The sequence below is a fragment of the Lutra lutra genome, chromosome Y (assembly GCF_902655055.1).
Source record: "Lutra lutra chromosome Y, mLutLut1.2, whole genome shotgun sequence".
In the NCBI taxonomy this organism is placed as follows: Eukaryota; Metazoa; Chordata; class Mammalia; order Carnivora; family Mustelidae; genus Lutra; species Lutra lutra.
In genome coordinates, this window is record NC_062297.1 from 785224 (window position 1) to 800780 (window position 15557).

Here is a 15557-nt window from a genome sequence, read left to right on the forward strand (position 1 = left end):
TGCTCCTATGTCAGGTACATTAGATATATGAAATTATTAGAACTTTTTGTTGAATTGATCCCTTTATCACTACATGTCCTTTTTCTTTTGTTACAGTCTTTGTTTTAGTCTGATATAAAGGATTTGCCTGATATAAAGGATTGCTATCCTGGCTTCTTCTTCTTTTTTTTTTTTTTTCAATTACATTCACATCTGAAATATCTTTTTCTGTCCCTTTACTTTTAGTCTGTGCCTTTAGGTCTAAAGTAAGTCTCTAATAAGCAGTATACAGATGGTCTTCTTTTCTTCTCCATTTAGTCAACCTGTATCTTTTCATTAGAGCTCATAGTTCATATATACTTAAAGATATTATTATTTATGTACTTATTGCAATTTTTTTTCTGGTTGTCATTGTACTTCTCTTGCTCTCATCTGTTATAGTTTGATGACTTTCTTTAGTGTTATGTTTTGATTCCTTTCTCTATTTTATCTATCATAGGATTTTTGATTTGTGTTTTCTATTGGGTTCATATATAATATTCTACGCATATAACAATCTATATTAAGTTGATGATCATTTAAATTTGAATATATTCTAAGAACACTAAATTTTTGCCCTCCCCTCCAAGTGTTCTTTAATTTTGTGGATCCTTAAATAATTTTCATAGATATAACTGATTTAGCAATTTTTGTATTTTAACCTTCACACTAGGTTTTTAGGTAAATGTTATGTTTGTTTTACAAATGACATTTTTTCCTTTCATAATTTTCTTATTCCTAGTATGGCCTTTCATTTTCAACTTAAAGAATCCCCTTTAACATTTCTTATAAATCTCAGTGGTAATAAGCTCTTTTAACTTTTGTTTGTCTCACAAACTCTACTTTTACTTCAATTCTGCATGATCATCTTGCTGCCTATGGTATTCTTAATTGCAGTTTTTCCTGTCAGCACTCTGAGCATATCACGCCAGTCTCTTCTGGCCTGCAACATTTCTTTCTTTCTTTTTTTTTTTTTAAACCATTTTTATTAACATATAATGTATTATTAGCCTCAGGGGTATAGGTCTGTTAATCATCAGGCCTAGACATTTCACAGCACTCACCATAGCACATACCCTCCCCAATGTCCATCACCCAGCCACCCTATCCCTCCCCCAACACCCAGGAACCCTGTTTGTTTCCTGAGATTAAAAGTCTCTTATGGTTTGTCACCCTCTCAATCCCATCTTGTTTCATTTTTTTCCTTCCCTGACCCTGACAATCCTCTGCCCTGCCTCTCAAATTCGTCATATCAGAGAGATTGTATGATAATTGTCTTTCTCTAACTTATTTTGCTCAGCATAATACGCTCTAGTTCCAACCATGCCTTTGCAAACGGCAAGATTTCATTTCTTTTGATGGCTGCATAGTATTCCATTATATGTACACACCACATCTTCTTTATCCATTCATCTGTTGAGGGACGTTTAAGTTCTTTTCATAGTTTGGCTAGCATGTAAAACTTCTACTGAAAAATTAGCTGATAGTCTTGTGGACTTTCCTTTGTACATAAATATTTGCTTCTCTCTTCCTTCTTTAAAAATTCTTTTTGTTTCTTTAGAAGTTTTTGTTATTTTAATTACTATGTGTCTTGGAATGGAGTCTCTTTGATTGATTTTGCTGGATGCTACCTCTGTGCCTACTAGATCTAGATATCTGTTTTTTCCCCAGATTAGGGAATTTTTCAGCTATTATGTCTTCAAGGAGGTTTTCTGCCATTTTCTCTCTCTCTTTGCCTTCTTTATGGAGATCCTCATAATGCAAATGTTACCATGCTTGACATTGTCCAAGACCTCCCTTAACTGATTCTCATTTATCATTTCTTTTCTTTTTGCTATTTTGATTGGATGATTTCCATTACACTGTCTTCCAGATCACTGATTTGTTTTTCTCCATCTTCTAATCTGCTGTCAATTCCCTTTAGTGTATGTGTGTGTATTTTGTGTGTGTGGGTGTGTGTATATTTTTAATTTCAGTTACTGAGTTTGTCATCTCTGATTTTTTTAATACTTTATTGAATTTTCAATCACTGAGTTCATCCACTCTTCTCTCGAGTGTTATTAGCATCTTTATGACCATAACTTTGAATTCTTCAATACGACGATTATTTTTCACCATTTTACTTAGCTCTTTTTTTATGCTTTTGTCTTGTTCTTTCATTTGGAGCATATTTCTCTGTTTCCTCATTTTGTCTGACCCTTTATATTTGTTCCTCTGTTTTATGAAGGTTAAACTACATTCCCTAGACTAGAAAGTAGTGGTGTTGTTTAGGAGAGATCTTTTAAGGGCTTAGGACTCAATCTCCCCTGATCACCAGAACAAGGCACTCCAGAGCTGCCTGAGTTACTCTATTGTTTTTAAGAGGCAGTGATTCCTTTGGTATGTACTCTGGCTCCAAGCATGGGTGGTTGCAATGACCAGCTGTTATGGCTGTAATGCACGGGTAAGGTCTAGCCTCTGGTATGGTTGACTGAGAGGCCTGGCTATAGTTGGTGTAGGTTGGATCCAGGCAGAGCTGGTTGACAGGACAGGCTGTATCTATGGTGGGCATACAGGTGCATGGAGTTGACCACTCCCTTTCTTGGAGCCGTAGTTGCTTTGAAGGGCTACTATCTTCACTGGAGCTCCCTACCAAGTGTGGTTGTGTGTAGATTACTTTAGAGAAAGACCTCATGTAGAGGCATGTTAGGTGGGACAGATTTGTTTGGGAATGCCATAGCAGGACGAGAACTGCCCTCATAAGTGCCTCCCACAAACTAGGCTAAAGGAGTAAAAAAATTGGCATTCACCAGCACTTCTATTTCTGGATAAAACTCCTACAGATCCCCACCCAACAGATGCATGCCTAAAATTAGATATAATCCTGGCACTTTTCAAACTACTGCCTTTGTGCTAAGTCTTGGACTGAGTGATATAGTGCTCTGGCCCTTTAAGAGTGGAGTCTCAATGTTCCACAACCTTTTGGCTCTTCTGAAGTTAAACCTGCTGATTTTTTTAAAGCTCCTAAAGTTAAGTCCTGTTGTTTTTCAAAGACAGATGCTATAAAGGCTTTCATATTCTGTCTAAATCCCTAGAGTTGCAAATGCCCAGTCTGGGGCTTAATTCCATTGCTCCTCAGGGAGGGGCTCCCTTCCTCTAATATCCGTCTCTCTTGTGGGTCCTCATGCTAGAGGTTTGGTCCCCAACCAGGTTTCTGCCCCTGCCCTTCTTCATCATAAAAAAAAAAAAATATTTTGCTGTAGAAGACCTGTTCTGCTAGTCCTCAGATTGTTTTCATAGTTAGCTCTATTATATCTAATTGTAGTTTCAGTGTGTCCCTAAGAGGAGGTGAGATCAGAATTTTCCTAATCTACTATTTTCCCAGAATTTCACTGTAGTTTGGATTTGCATTTCCCCACTAATGTTGAATAATGAGTTATATTTTATTGGCTACTTGCATATCTTTTTTAAATAAATGTCTGTTCAAGCCCTTTGACCACTTTAAGAAAAGAATTACTTATTTGAGGGAGAGAGCAAGTGAGCAGGGGGAGGGGCAAACAGAGAAGAAGCAGCACAGAAGTTCTCCACTGAGTGTGGAACCCAACTCAGGGCTCAATGTAGGGCTTGATCTCAAGACCTTGAGATCTGATCTGAGCTGAAACCAAGAGTTGGATGCTCAACCGACTGAGCCATCCAGGCGCCCCAAGTCCTTTGCCCTTTGAATGGGCAAATGGTTGTTTTTCTGTTGAACTTTAACAGTTCTCTGTATACTCTGGACATTAATCCCTTTACAGATATTATTTAAAAATACATTCTCCTATTTTGTGTTTTGTTTTTTCACTCTGTTGATAGTACCTTTTTATATTTTCATGAAGTCCAGTTTGTCTCTTGGTTGTCTGCCTTTGGTTTCATATATGAAATATCATTGCCAAATCCAATGTAAAACTTCTGTCCTATGTATTTTTCTAAAAGTTTTATAGTTTTAGGTCTTATGGTGAGGGAATGGATCAATTTGGTGTTAAATTTTGCATATGGTGTTAGGTGAGAGTCCAGTTTCACTCCTTTGTATGTGGATATCCAATTTTCTCAGTAAAATTCATTGAAAAGACTGTCTTTTCCCAATTGAATAAATGGTCTTGGCACATTTGGAAATCTTTTGATCATATATGAAAGAGTTTATTTCTGAGTTCTCTATTCTGTTGTATTCCATCAGTTTATATGTCTATCTTTATGCCAGAACTATTTTGATTACTGTATCTTTGTAATAGGTTTGAAATTAGAAAGTGTGAGTCCTCCAGTTTTGTTCTTTTTTTTTTTTTAAAGGATTATTATGGTTATTTGGCACCTTGGAAATTCCAATAAATTTTAGGGTCAGTGTTTCTATTTCTGCAAAAATATCATCTTGGGGTACCTGAGTGGCTCAGTGGATTAAGCCACTGCCTTTGGCTCAGGTCATGATCCCAGAGTCATGGGATCAAGTCCTGCATCTGGCTCCTGGCTCTACAGGGAGTCTGGTTCTCCCTCTGACCTTCTCCCCTCTCATGCCTTCTCTTACTCTCTCTCTCAAAAAAAAAAAAAATCATCTTTCAGATTTTGGTATGGATGACATTAAATCTGTAGATCATTTGGGGGTACTACTGACAATAATGAATTTTCCACACCCTGAACATGAATGGCTTTTCATTTATGTACTTTTAAATGTCTTTCAGAACTGTTTCATAGTTTTCCTTGTACAAAATTTTTACCTCTTTGGTTAAGTTAATTCTCAAGTATTTTATTTGTTTGTTTTGATAGTAATTGGAACTATTTTCTTAATTTCATTTTCAAATTAATAACTAATATTCTACAGAAATCAATTAATTTTTTTAAAGATTTTATTTATTTATTTGACAGGGAGAGATCACAAGTAGGCAGAGAGGCAGGCAGAGAGAGAGGAGGAAGCAGGCTCCCTGCTGAGCAGAGAGCCCGATGTGGGGCTTGATCCCAGGACCCTGAGATCATGACCTGAGCCAAAGGCAGCGGCTTAACCCACTGAGCCACCCAGGCGCCCCAAAATCAATTAATTTTTAAGTGATAATTTTGAATCCTGCTACTTCACTGAATTTAAGTTCTAACAGTTTTGTGTATTGTGTTCCTTAGGGTTTTATATATTTATAGTATTTATATACATATATATATGTATATATATATAAAGATAACACCATCTGTGAGCAGAAATAAATTTACTTGTTACTTTCCAATTTTGATCATTTTGTTTCTTTACTCACTTAATTGCTAGGCAGGCCTTCTAGTAGCATGTTGAATAAAAGTGATATAAGCAGACATTCTTGCCTTTTCTTCATCTTGGAGAGAAAACTGCCAGTACTTCAGCATTGAGTATGTTTGGTGTTGGGTTTTCATTAAATTTCATTTAAATTTTTTGTAATGTAATGCCATTCTATTCCTAGTTTATTGACTGTTTTTATTAAAGAGTATTGAATTTTATCAAATGTTTTTGCTTCACTTGAAATAATTATGCTTCCTCCTTTCCCCACTCTTTTTATGTCAATATGGTGAATTTCATTGATAGATTTTCTTATGCTGAATAATGGTTGAATAAATCCTTGGTCATGGCATATGCAACTTATATTATACTGCTGAATTCAGTTTGCTAGAATTTTGTTGTGGATTTTTGCTTCAATGTTTATAGAGATTAATTTGTATTTTTCTTGTAGTGTTTTTATCTGTCTTTGGTATCAGGGTATGCAGATCTCACAGAATGAGTTAGGAAGTGTTCCTTTCTGGTCAATTTTTTGAGAAAGTTTGATAAGGATTGATGTTAGTATTTAAAATGCTTTGAAGTGAGGTGCCTGGGTGGCTCAGTTGTTAAGCATCTGCCTTCAGCTCAGGTCATGGTCCCAGGGTCCTGGGATCGAGCTCTGCAACAGGCTCCCTGCTCAGTGGGGAGATTGCTTCTCCTTCTTACACCACCCCAGCTTGTGTTCCCTCTCTCACTCTCTCCATCAAATAAATAAATAAAATCTTTAAAAAAATCTTTCAAGAATTCACCAGTGAAACCATCAGGTCCAGTGCTTTTCTTTGTTGGGACATTTTTGATTACTGATTCAGTCTCCCTAATAATTTAAGTCTACTCAGACTTTTTTTTTTTTTGTGGGTGTGTGCTTTAGTCTTGGTAATTTTTGTGTTTCTAGGAATTTGTCCATTTCATCTAAGGTGTCGAATTTGTTATCAGATGCTCATAGTGCCCTTTATAGTCCTCTTTATTTCTATACAATTGGTAATATCTTCACTTACCTCTTTGATTTTTTTAAAATTTGGTTCTTTTTCTTAGTTTCTCTAGTGAAAGGTTTGTCAATTATGTATCGCTGATTTCTCTATTATTTTTCTATTCCCTATTTCATTTATATAATCACAAATCTTTATTACTCCCTTCTTATGCTAGTTTTGGGTTTAATTTGTTCTTGTCTTTCTAATTCTTTTTTAAAAAGATGATTTATTTATTTATTTATTTATTTATTTATGAGAGAGAGAAAGAGAGAGAGAGCGCGTGAGCATGCATGAGCTGGAGGAGGGGCAGAGGAAGAAGGAGACTCCCCACTAAGCAGGGAGCCCAATGTGGGACTTGATTTCATGATCCTGAGATCATGACCCTGAGATCATGACCTGAGCAGAAGGTAGATGCTTAACCAATTGAGCCAGCCAGGTGCTCCTCTAATTCTTTAATTTGTAAAGTTAGGTAATTGATTTCAGTCATTTCTTGTTTGTATAAGCATTTGTAGCTATAAATTTCTTCCTCAGCACTATTCAGACTGCATCCCCTAAGTTTTAGTATGCTGTGTTTTTATTGTCATTTGTCTAATTTCACATATGATTTCTTCTTTGATCCATTGGTTGCTTGAGTGTATTAATTTTCACAATTTCTGAATTTTTCAGTTTTCCTTTTGTTATTAATTTCTAACTTTATCCTGTCGTGGTTGGAAAAGATATTATGATATTTGAATTTTCAAATCATTGAGACTTAATTTGTGATCTAACATATAGTCTATCATAGGAAATGTCCCATGTCATTAGGTCTATCATAGGAAATGTAGGAGAACTGTGCACTTGAGTAGGATGTACATTCTATTGTTGGATAGAATATCTAGAATACATTGGGCAGGTCTAGTTGGATTTTTGTATGGATTAAATCCTCTATTTCTATACTTATGTATATTAGATTACTCTATCCATTATTCAGAGTGTGGTATCCAGTCTCCAACTATTATTGTAAAACTTTTTCTACCTTCAATTCTATTTTTGATTTATATTAAGGACAGATGTTTATAATTGTTTTCTCATGTTGCTGCACTGAAACTTTTATTAATATATAATGTCTCTCCTTCTCTCTTTTAACCTTAGATTCACCCTACTTAGAATTTGTTGAGTTTCCTGAATGTCTTTCATCTAATTTGGGAACTTTTTGGACATTACTTCTTCGAATATTCTCTTTGCCCCCTTTTCTCTCTTTTCCTTCCAGGACTTCCTGGAAGGGAGTGGCTTGAGGGTGTCTCATGGGCCCCTTAAAGTGTTCATCTTTGTTCATTTCTTTATTTTTGTTCACAAAACGCCATTTCTTTTGTCCTGAGTTCATGTTTCCTGATTGTTTCTTCTATCAATTCAAATCTGCCTTTGAATACCTTTGGCAAATGTTTTCATTTGTTGTTGTACTTATCAGTTCCAGAATTTTTTTTTTTTTTTTTTTTTAGATTTTCTATCTCCTTATTGGTATTTTCATGTGTTCCAGACATTGTTTTCTTGACTTACTCCAGATCTTCCTTTAAGTCTTTGAACATTTTTAGGACCACTGATTTAAAGTCTGTGTAGCAGACCTGTCACTAGAACTTTTTAAGGAACAATTTGATTTGTTCTTTCCTTTCCATGGAAACAATGCTTTCTTTATTTTGTATACCTTATATTTTTTGTTGAAAATTGTATATGTTAATCTAATGATATGGTAACTTTAGAAATCAGATTTTCATTCCTTATGCTTCACTATGTTTTGTTTTTGTTCATTGCTTTTTATTTTTGCAGAATATCTATGCTGAGGATCACCCTAAGATGTAAATTTAAGATCTTCTGATGTCTTTTCTAATCCTGTGTCTTCACTTGGGCATATGGAGTTACTTTCTACTTTTTCTCACATACATGTAGTCCTCAATGTCTTGCTCCCAACAAAGAAAAGAGGAAAATAAAGCGGGGGGGAAGATAAGCATTAGCCCTGGAAGTCATTTTAGCCAGAGTGGGAAGGACTTAGAAAAATGACAAGAGCATCAGTGGCTGCCTGACCCAGTAATCAAAAGCAACACTCTGTAATTAGAGCATAAATGCCTGATATTTGTACAGTAGGATACTTTTTTACCCACTCTAGTTCTGCCAGCAATTTGCAAGCTACTCAAGGTCTGTGAGGGTGAAAGGTATGGTATCAACAGATGTATCAACAGATACAATTTTGAGGGCTAAAAGTGCATAAAATTAACCATCCAAGACTCTTCCTGTTAGTTGTAAGCCTTAAATAGAATCTAGAATTCTAAAATAGTTGTATCAGACAGATCCTGTCAGTACAATTATTGTATGCATGGAAAGACAGTTGCTTCGCATTTCATATTTAACCACCTTTCAATGACCCTTATTGCACTATAGTTTTAAGAAATGCCATGAGATTGTTGTATTTTACTTTACAAATTTTTTTAAAAGATTTTATTTATTTATTTGACAGAGAGAGAGATCACAACTAGGCAGAAGGGCAGGCACAGAGAGAGGAGGAAGCAGGCTCCCTGTCAAGCAGAGAGCCCGATGCAGGGCTCTATCCCAGGACCTTGGGATTATGACCTGAGCCAAAGGCAGAGGCTTTAACCCACTGAGCCACCCAGGTGCCCCAGACTGTTGCATTTTAAATACATTTTTTTTTTAATTTTTCAACTTTTATTTTTTTAATTAGAGAAGTTAATGTCTATACCCAACATGGGGATTGAATTCACAGCCATAAGATCAAGAGTTACCTGCTCTACTGAGTGAGCAAGTCAGGCACCCCTTAAATACACTTTATTTTTTATTTTTTATTTATTTTTTAAAGATTTATTTTATTTATTTGACAGACAGAGATCACAAGTCGGTGAGAGGCAGGCAGAGAGAGGAGGAAGCAGGCTCCTCACAGAGGAGAGAGCCCGATGTGGGGCTCTATCCCAGGACTCTGGGATCATGACCTGAGCTGAAGGCAGCAGCTTAATCCACTGAGCCACCCAGGTGCCCCTTAAATACACTTTAAAAGATAACTAATACTTACACTTCACTGAACAAGGTGTGGTCACTGGTGCTGGTGGAGAAGTGTTGCTAAGGATTGCCACAGTGCCCGCCAGGGCCATGTGTCCACAGCCACAGAACAGGGCGACCCTAGAGAAGCAGAGGATGGTGGCCACCAGAGAGGCATAGGGGACCCCTCCCAGACACTTGATGCAGCATTCAAAGCAGCCTGGACCCAAAGAAGACAAAATGCAGCCGTTATGAGCAAGACCTCTCTGTCTTCATCAACACAACACCTTTGCAGAGAGGGCTCGCCCTTGCCAGCTTCCATTTCATGTTCTGTGGATAACAGCTCAATATGCCAAGAGACACTTTTGTGTAGACCTCATCACTCTGTGGGTAGGACCCTGGCACTCCAAGAGGAAACATAAGTTAATTTACTTAGGATTAGTAGAAGACCAACCAAGTGACAAATAATTAATGGAGTAAGTCACAATTCTACAGTTTCCTCATTGACCTGGGGCTGGAATGGGAGGTTGCTCCAGCGATAGTGAGGAGCAATTGTTCACTAACAAAGTCAAAAGAGAGGACAGCAGTAAAGCTGCAGTTCCAGAAATAGTGACACTTCAACTTAATCTTGGGGGATTTCAAATACCTGTATTTCTTAGCAGCCAATAACTTTCTTCCACTCTTGACCTTCTGGGAATCAAAAGAAGCAGACATAGTAATCATACTGTTGCTGGGTTCAGAAAACATCAACACAGTTATTGAGGAAAAATGAAGGGTATTTTGGTCCATACAAGTACAGAGTCACCAAAATCCACTCAAGTTTCATTCATGTTAACATCAAATTCAGCTTTTTAATAAAAATGTCTCTCCAGGCTTGCCAACAACCACAGTTTATTCCTGTCTCCTCATCCTTCCCAATTTCTACCTGTCTTCTCTGATCTAAGTGTTCAGATTAAGAACCCATAACTAGTGGGTAACATCTAAGGACTTGAAGTAAAAGGAACAGAAGAAAAAGAAAAGACAAAATGAACATCAATAAAGTGAAATGAAAAAGTTGAAATTCAAGTTAAATCTTGAGAAATACAGATGATCACTTTCAAAACAAACCTTTTACTTAAGATTTCATAAAGCTCTCTACCCTCTCAAAAGGATAGGACCAGGCAATATTTTCAGTGAAGAGACATTTATGTTTCAGTTGAAGTGGCATTGGCCTTGGGGCAATGTCAGTACCTCTCTTGACTTCCATTCCTTGTTTAGATTATCCAAACTTTTAATTGTTGTCAGAGAAACCGAACTGAATTCATTATGCCATTTAACTGCAATCAAGAATAGTTCAATACTTCAAGATAAGCACATTATGCAGCTAAATTTACTTTTCCTAAATGGTCTTTACAGTAGACAGGGAATGACTACCCAGCATAAAGCAGAGGTGACATAAACCAGATTTCTCTTCAGTTCACTGGAAAACAAAATAGCTTAGGCCTTCATATGAAAGTGTGCTTTGTTTTATTTCAAAAGACGGCTGACTGTTGTCATGAAGACCAACCTACCTAAAATGGATATACAAAACTATATACAATGGGAACCAGTGTACAATACAGTTCAATTTTACTATCAGGTCAGTACTTTCAAGATCTTTGGATACTTGAGATCTAACAGCAAGGAAGATGGACTTCCATCTTATCCTGTCATACAAGTTTCTTGGAAACAAGGTGAGGGGAGAAGGCAACCCAAAGTCCAAATTCTCCCCAGACTCCTAAAGCAAGAAAAACTATATCTCTTAGCCTTATGTTGCACTACATAAAAACCTGTTGATGTGGTGTTTTTCACTCCCTCCCCATTGTAGAATGGTGTGAAGAACTAGATATTGCCTGCTTTCCTAGCTAATGAAGTTACAGCTGGTCTTCATTGGACAGAGATGTGTGGCCTCAGGACCGTGCTATTCAGTATTATAGGTACTAGCATATGTAGTTATTTAAATTATTTAAAATTAAATAAAAAAAATCAATTTAGTTGTGCTGGTCATATTTCATAGGTGCAATATCAAAGAGCATTCCATGACTGCCAAACAGTACTTTGGAAGTCACATTTTAGACTTGTAAAATAATTCAGTTTTCACTAATGTGTTAAATAATAACTGGGTTCTCCTTTGAATTTCATTAATTCACACTTTTTAATAGAATTGGTGGATGCCCAGCACTGTGTTTGGCACTGAGGATACACTATGAAATAAGACATCTTTGTGTTGAAGGAGATCAGTGTAACACTGAAGGCATGCAAACAACAATTATTATAATAGTGTGATAAGGGCCAAAATACAGACTGCTGGAGAGCCAGTGATGGTGAGTAGAGAGGGAAGAAGATGGGGGATGATGATTTATCCTGGAGGGGGTCAGGAAGAATTTTATGCAAAAAGATCTAGTATGCAGGATATATACACAGCTGACATACTAGCACTGAAATATAATATGATAGAATGCTCATTACTTCCTGCATATTTTTGGTGCACACACACTATAGTAAGCCCACTTCCTTCCTCATTGTTCTGAGTTAGGGTGAGGTGAGGGGGCATGCCATGCTTGCCCATTAACAACAGAACTCAGCCTTCCAAATGCACAGCTGCCACTTCAAAACAGTCTTTCACCCAAAGCTTTAGAGCATAAGATTGGAGCTGCTCCCCTGCTCAGAAAGACAAATGGCGTTATAAGAATGATGCCATTCAGTCCCAGGTTTACCACTAGAAAAAGGTTCAAGTTTCCTTTGATTTATCTCTCTCAAGGATTTTAGATACCCCATGACATGGATCTAGTTTTAGCAGAGAAAACCAGGGACTGAAGAATTTGGGATATCTCTTCTAAGACTCATACCTTATCAGGCGATGCAAAGCACTTTCAAAGCTCTTGCATTTTCAGTAGATGATTTTATTTATAACTATAGGAATTCTGGCTCCCAGAAGTCAATATATTAATCATCTTATTGCATAAATACAGATAAAACTCTCATGGATCCTAACTGCAAATAAGACAAGAAACTTCTGTTATAATAAAGGGAAATACATGAAATAATATAGCAAAATGGAGAGCTTATTTTTATTTTGTTGATCAGTTCTCTGCAGGTTTAAAATTGCTTCTGTGGTACATATCTGAGTAGCCATATACCCCCGCTTTTAAGTTATACGTGAGTCTAGAAAGTATCTCTATCTGAGGTGTGTTAAGATATGTTTGAACACAGGGGAATCTGGCTATATGCTACACCTCATTCCAAAGATACAAAAACTGATGCACAGAGTTGACAAGAAAACGTTAAAGATATTGTCTACATCTGATATTGATACTAGGAATGCTTCTAAATTTATAGAATTTGTGAACAGAAATTCATGTATTCATGTGCATCATGTGTATGTGATAGACTGGTGCTAGAGGCCATGATGGTGTTCTTTTTTTAGGCTGTTCTCATGTGTATGTGCATGTGGCCTGTTTATTCACATAAGGCCATATTTTAGTTTAACAACTGAGCCATTGAATGAGTCTTTGTCTTCTCAGTTTAATTATGTAAAATATTAAATACGTTTTTAACACAGCTGTCTGAATTTTAATTTTTTAGTAGCCCTGAAAATTATGTAGCCATTCCTGGTTGTATCCTGGGAGGGAGATGTAGGGTTTCTTATAATGTATGTACATAGTAGTGTTCTATATCATAGTGTTAGAAATAGAAGCCTAGAAATGCAAATATAATCTTCCCTACCATGTCATTCTGAGTACAGTGACCATCAAACTCTGTAAAACTATTACCCATGTGCTACAATTAATGACTTCTCCTTTGCTCTGAAATTTGGCAACAAGTACTATTGTTACTCCTGACAGAATCAATGTTAAGTTTCTCCTAAAACAGTGGTAGTCAAACTGTGGCCTATATTTTTGTAAATAAAGTTTTTTTGGAACACAGGTATGCCAATTTACTTAGAAATTGTGACTCTTTTTTCACATGGCAGAGTTGAATAGTCAAAAGAGAGAGTTCATGTCTTATAAAGCCTAAGACTCTAATTCTATAGAAAAAATTTGCAGACCCATATCTGGAAGCAGTAGTACTCAGAGTATGAACCACGTATCAGAAGCATTAGCATTACATAGTAACACACTAAAAATGGGAAACCTTGGGCCCCATTCGAAAACAATTGAATCAGAAACTGGGAGTTAATCCAGTAGTCTGTTTTTAATAAACTTTCTGGGTAATTTTGATGGTGCTTAATTTTGAGAACCTCTGTTTCTGATTTCTGACCAAAGTGGAATAACAGGGACCACAATTCCTCTCCTTCCTGAATCAGGTAAAAAACTGCACAGAATATATGAAAGGCATGGAAAGAGCACAAGGGGTCTACTGGAGCTTGATCACTCAGGGCTTTCTAAGTGGCATTAAAGATTCTGGGTTTTATCCTCAGAACCAGGTGAAGCTGTGGAACATTTTTATGCACAGTGAATAATTTGGGTTGTATAAGAGCAGTCTGGCTGCTCTGAAAGGGACAGAGTAGATGTGTAGAGGACCAGGAGCACACTGTAATAATTTAGGCGAAAGATGACAGGAGCCTGGACTGCGGTAGAGGCAGGGGAGGCTGAAGAAATGGAGAGTCTGAGAGATGTTTAACATGTAAAATGGGCACAACTTGGTATGGATTTGCTGGTGAGGCTGAGGATGGACTGGTGAGTACCAAGGAGGACTCCTAAATGTCTCATGTGGGTAACTGGATGGGTGTTGTCCTCTTCCTTAAGCTAGGGTTGACCAGAAGAGGGTTAGATTTGGAGAACCAAGATGATGAGTTCAGTTTTAGACATGTTGAGATTGAGGACACTGCACGTCATCTCAAGGGAAGGTTTCCAGTGGGTAACTAGATTCCTGTGTTTATAGCCCCAAAGAGCTAAAGTTGTATGCTGTCAGCTGCTGTTGGCTGACAACAAGAACTTTCAAAGACCAAGATAAGATATGAGTGGACCACTTATCACTTGAAAGTGACTCAGACTCTTTGCTTTGCAAAGCATAGTTCTTGGATGAGGAACTCCCCATCAGGGAACTTGAGAATAATGCAGAGTCTTGGGTCCTACCCTGGGTCAGCTGAATCAAAGTCAGCATTCTAATAAGGCATCAGGGGATTTGTGTCTGTAGGAGAGTTTGAGAAGACCATTGTGGTCAAAACTCCCATCTCCTCAGTTCTGGGGCGGGGTGGGGGGTGTGTGTGTCCTGAGTCTATTTGAAAGGCTTTTGTGCTGAACCCTGTTTTCGGTTTTCTCCACAAGAGGCAGCCCACTGGACTTGCAATAATTTTCTAGCTATTTGCCAATCAAATGGCAAGTTCGAAGATCTGCAAAGAAGACAAGCAAATTGTTCAGCTATGTGAAAAGAATGTAACTGGTGCCATCTCTGAGCCACACATATACTGCTCGTCTCATAAGAGCCAAGATGCTTTAGTGCTGTACCAGAGTAGGTCCTGAGAAAGCCAGCCTCACTGTCCCCTCCTCCATCGTGCTAAGGGTGTCTCTAGAAAGTAACTGGACCTGTGACTCAGGCTTTTCCCAGTATGAAGAGTCATGGGTAGGGTTAATGTTTTCAAATGTGAAGGTGGTGCTAAATATCAGCAGAGCAACCTACTGTTGAAAGTTAATCCTAGCTAGGGATGTCAGTGCTTTCTTGGGTACCCTTAGAAATCCACAGATGGAGTTTTCCCAAGCATCGAAGCAGCAATGACAATATTAGTTAACATGAATGAGAAAAGGCAAGGAAAGCAGTTTTTTACTATTATCTTTTCTTCATTTAAAGTAAAACAAATAGCAGTCTACTATATTTTAATATAAATTCTCAGTACTTCTCACTAAATATTAAAAATCTACATTGCGCTGATAATATCATAAGCCTTCATTTACCTAGTTTCTGGCTAAAGAGGATTTTAGGTTTGAATTCACACAAAAACTTCAGTGTGCATTAGCCTAAGAGTTTAAATATAAACTACATAGTAGGGGAAAAAGCGTGGATCAGTGCCTCTAACTCTCAATGGCTATTTTGTCTCCAGCATTCCTGGGACTTTTTGTGCAGAACAACAAAATAAAACACATATTGTCCTCAGGCTTGCAGATAGTTGTTGCCATGGCTATAAATTCACAAAGGCCTAATGATCTGCCCTAAGTGTCTGTAATCCTGACAGCAGATTTAATGCTGGCTCAAAAGGAGGGCCAGGAGTTAACAACGGCTATATTCTTCCTTAGGGAATGAATATCACACACACA

At 37.3% G+C, this 15557-nt stretch overlaps 1 pseudogene; it reads right to left on the reverse strand.

The window, feature by feature from the left end:
* The window catches only part of LOC125092616 (neuronal membrane glycoprotein M6-b-like), a 38868-nt pseudogene that overhangs the window by 12119 nt on the left and 11192 nt on the right, over positions 1-15557 (reverse strand).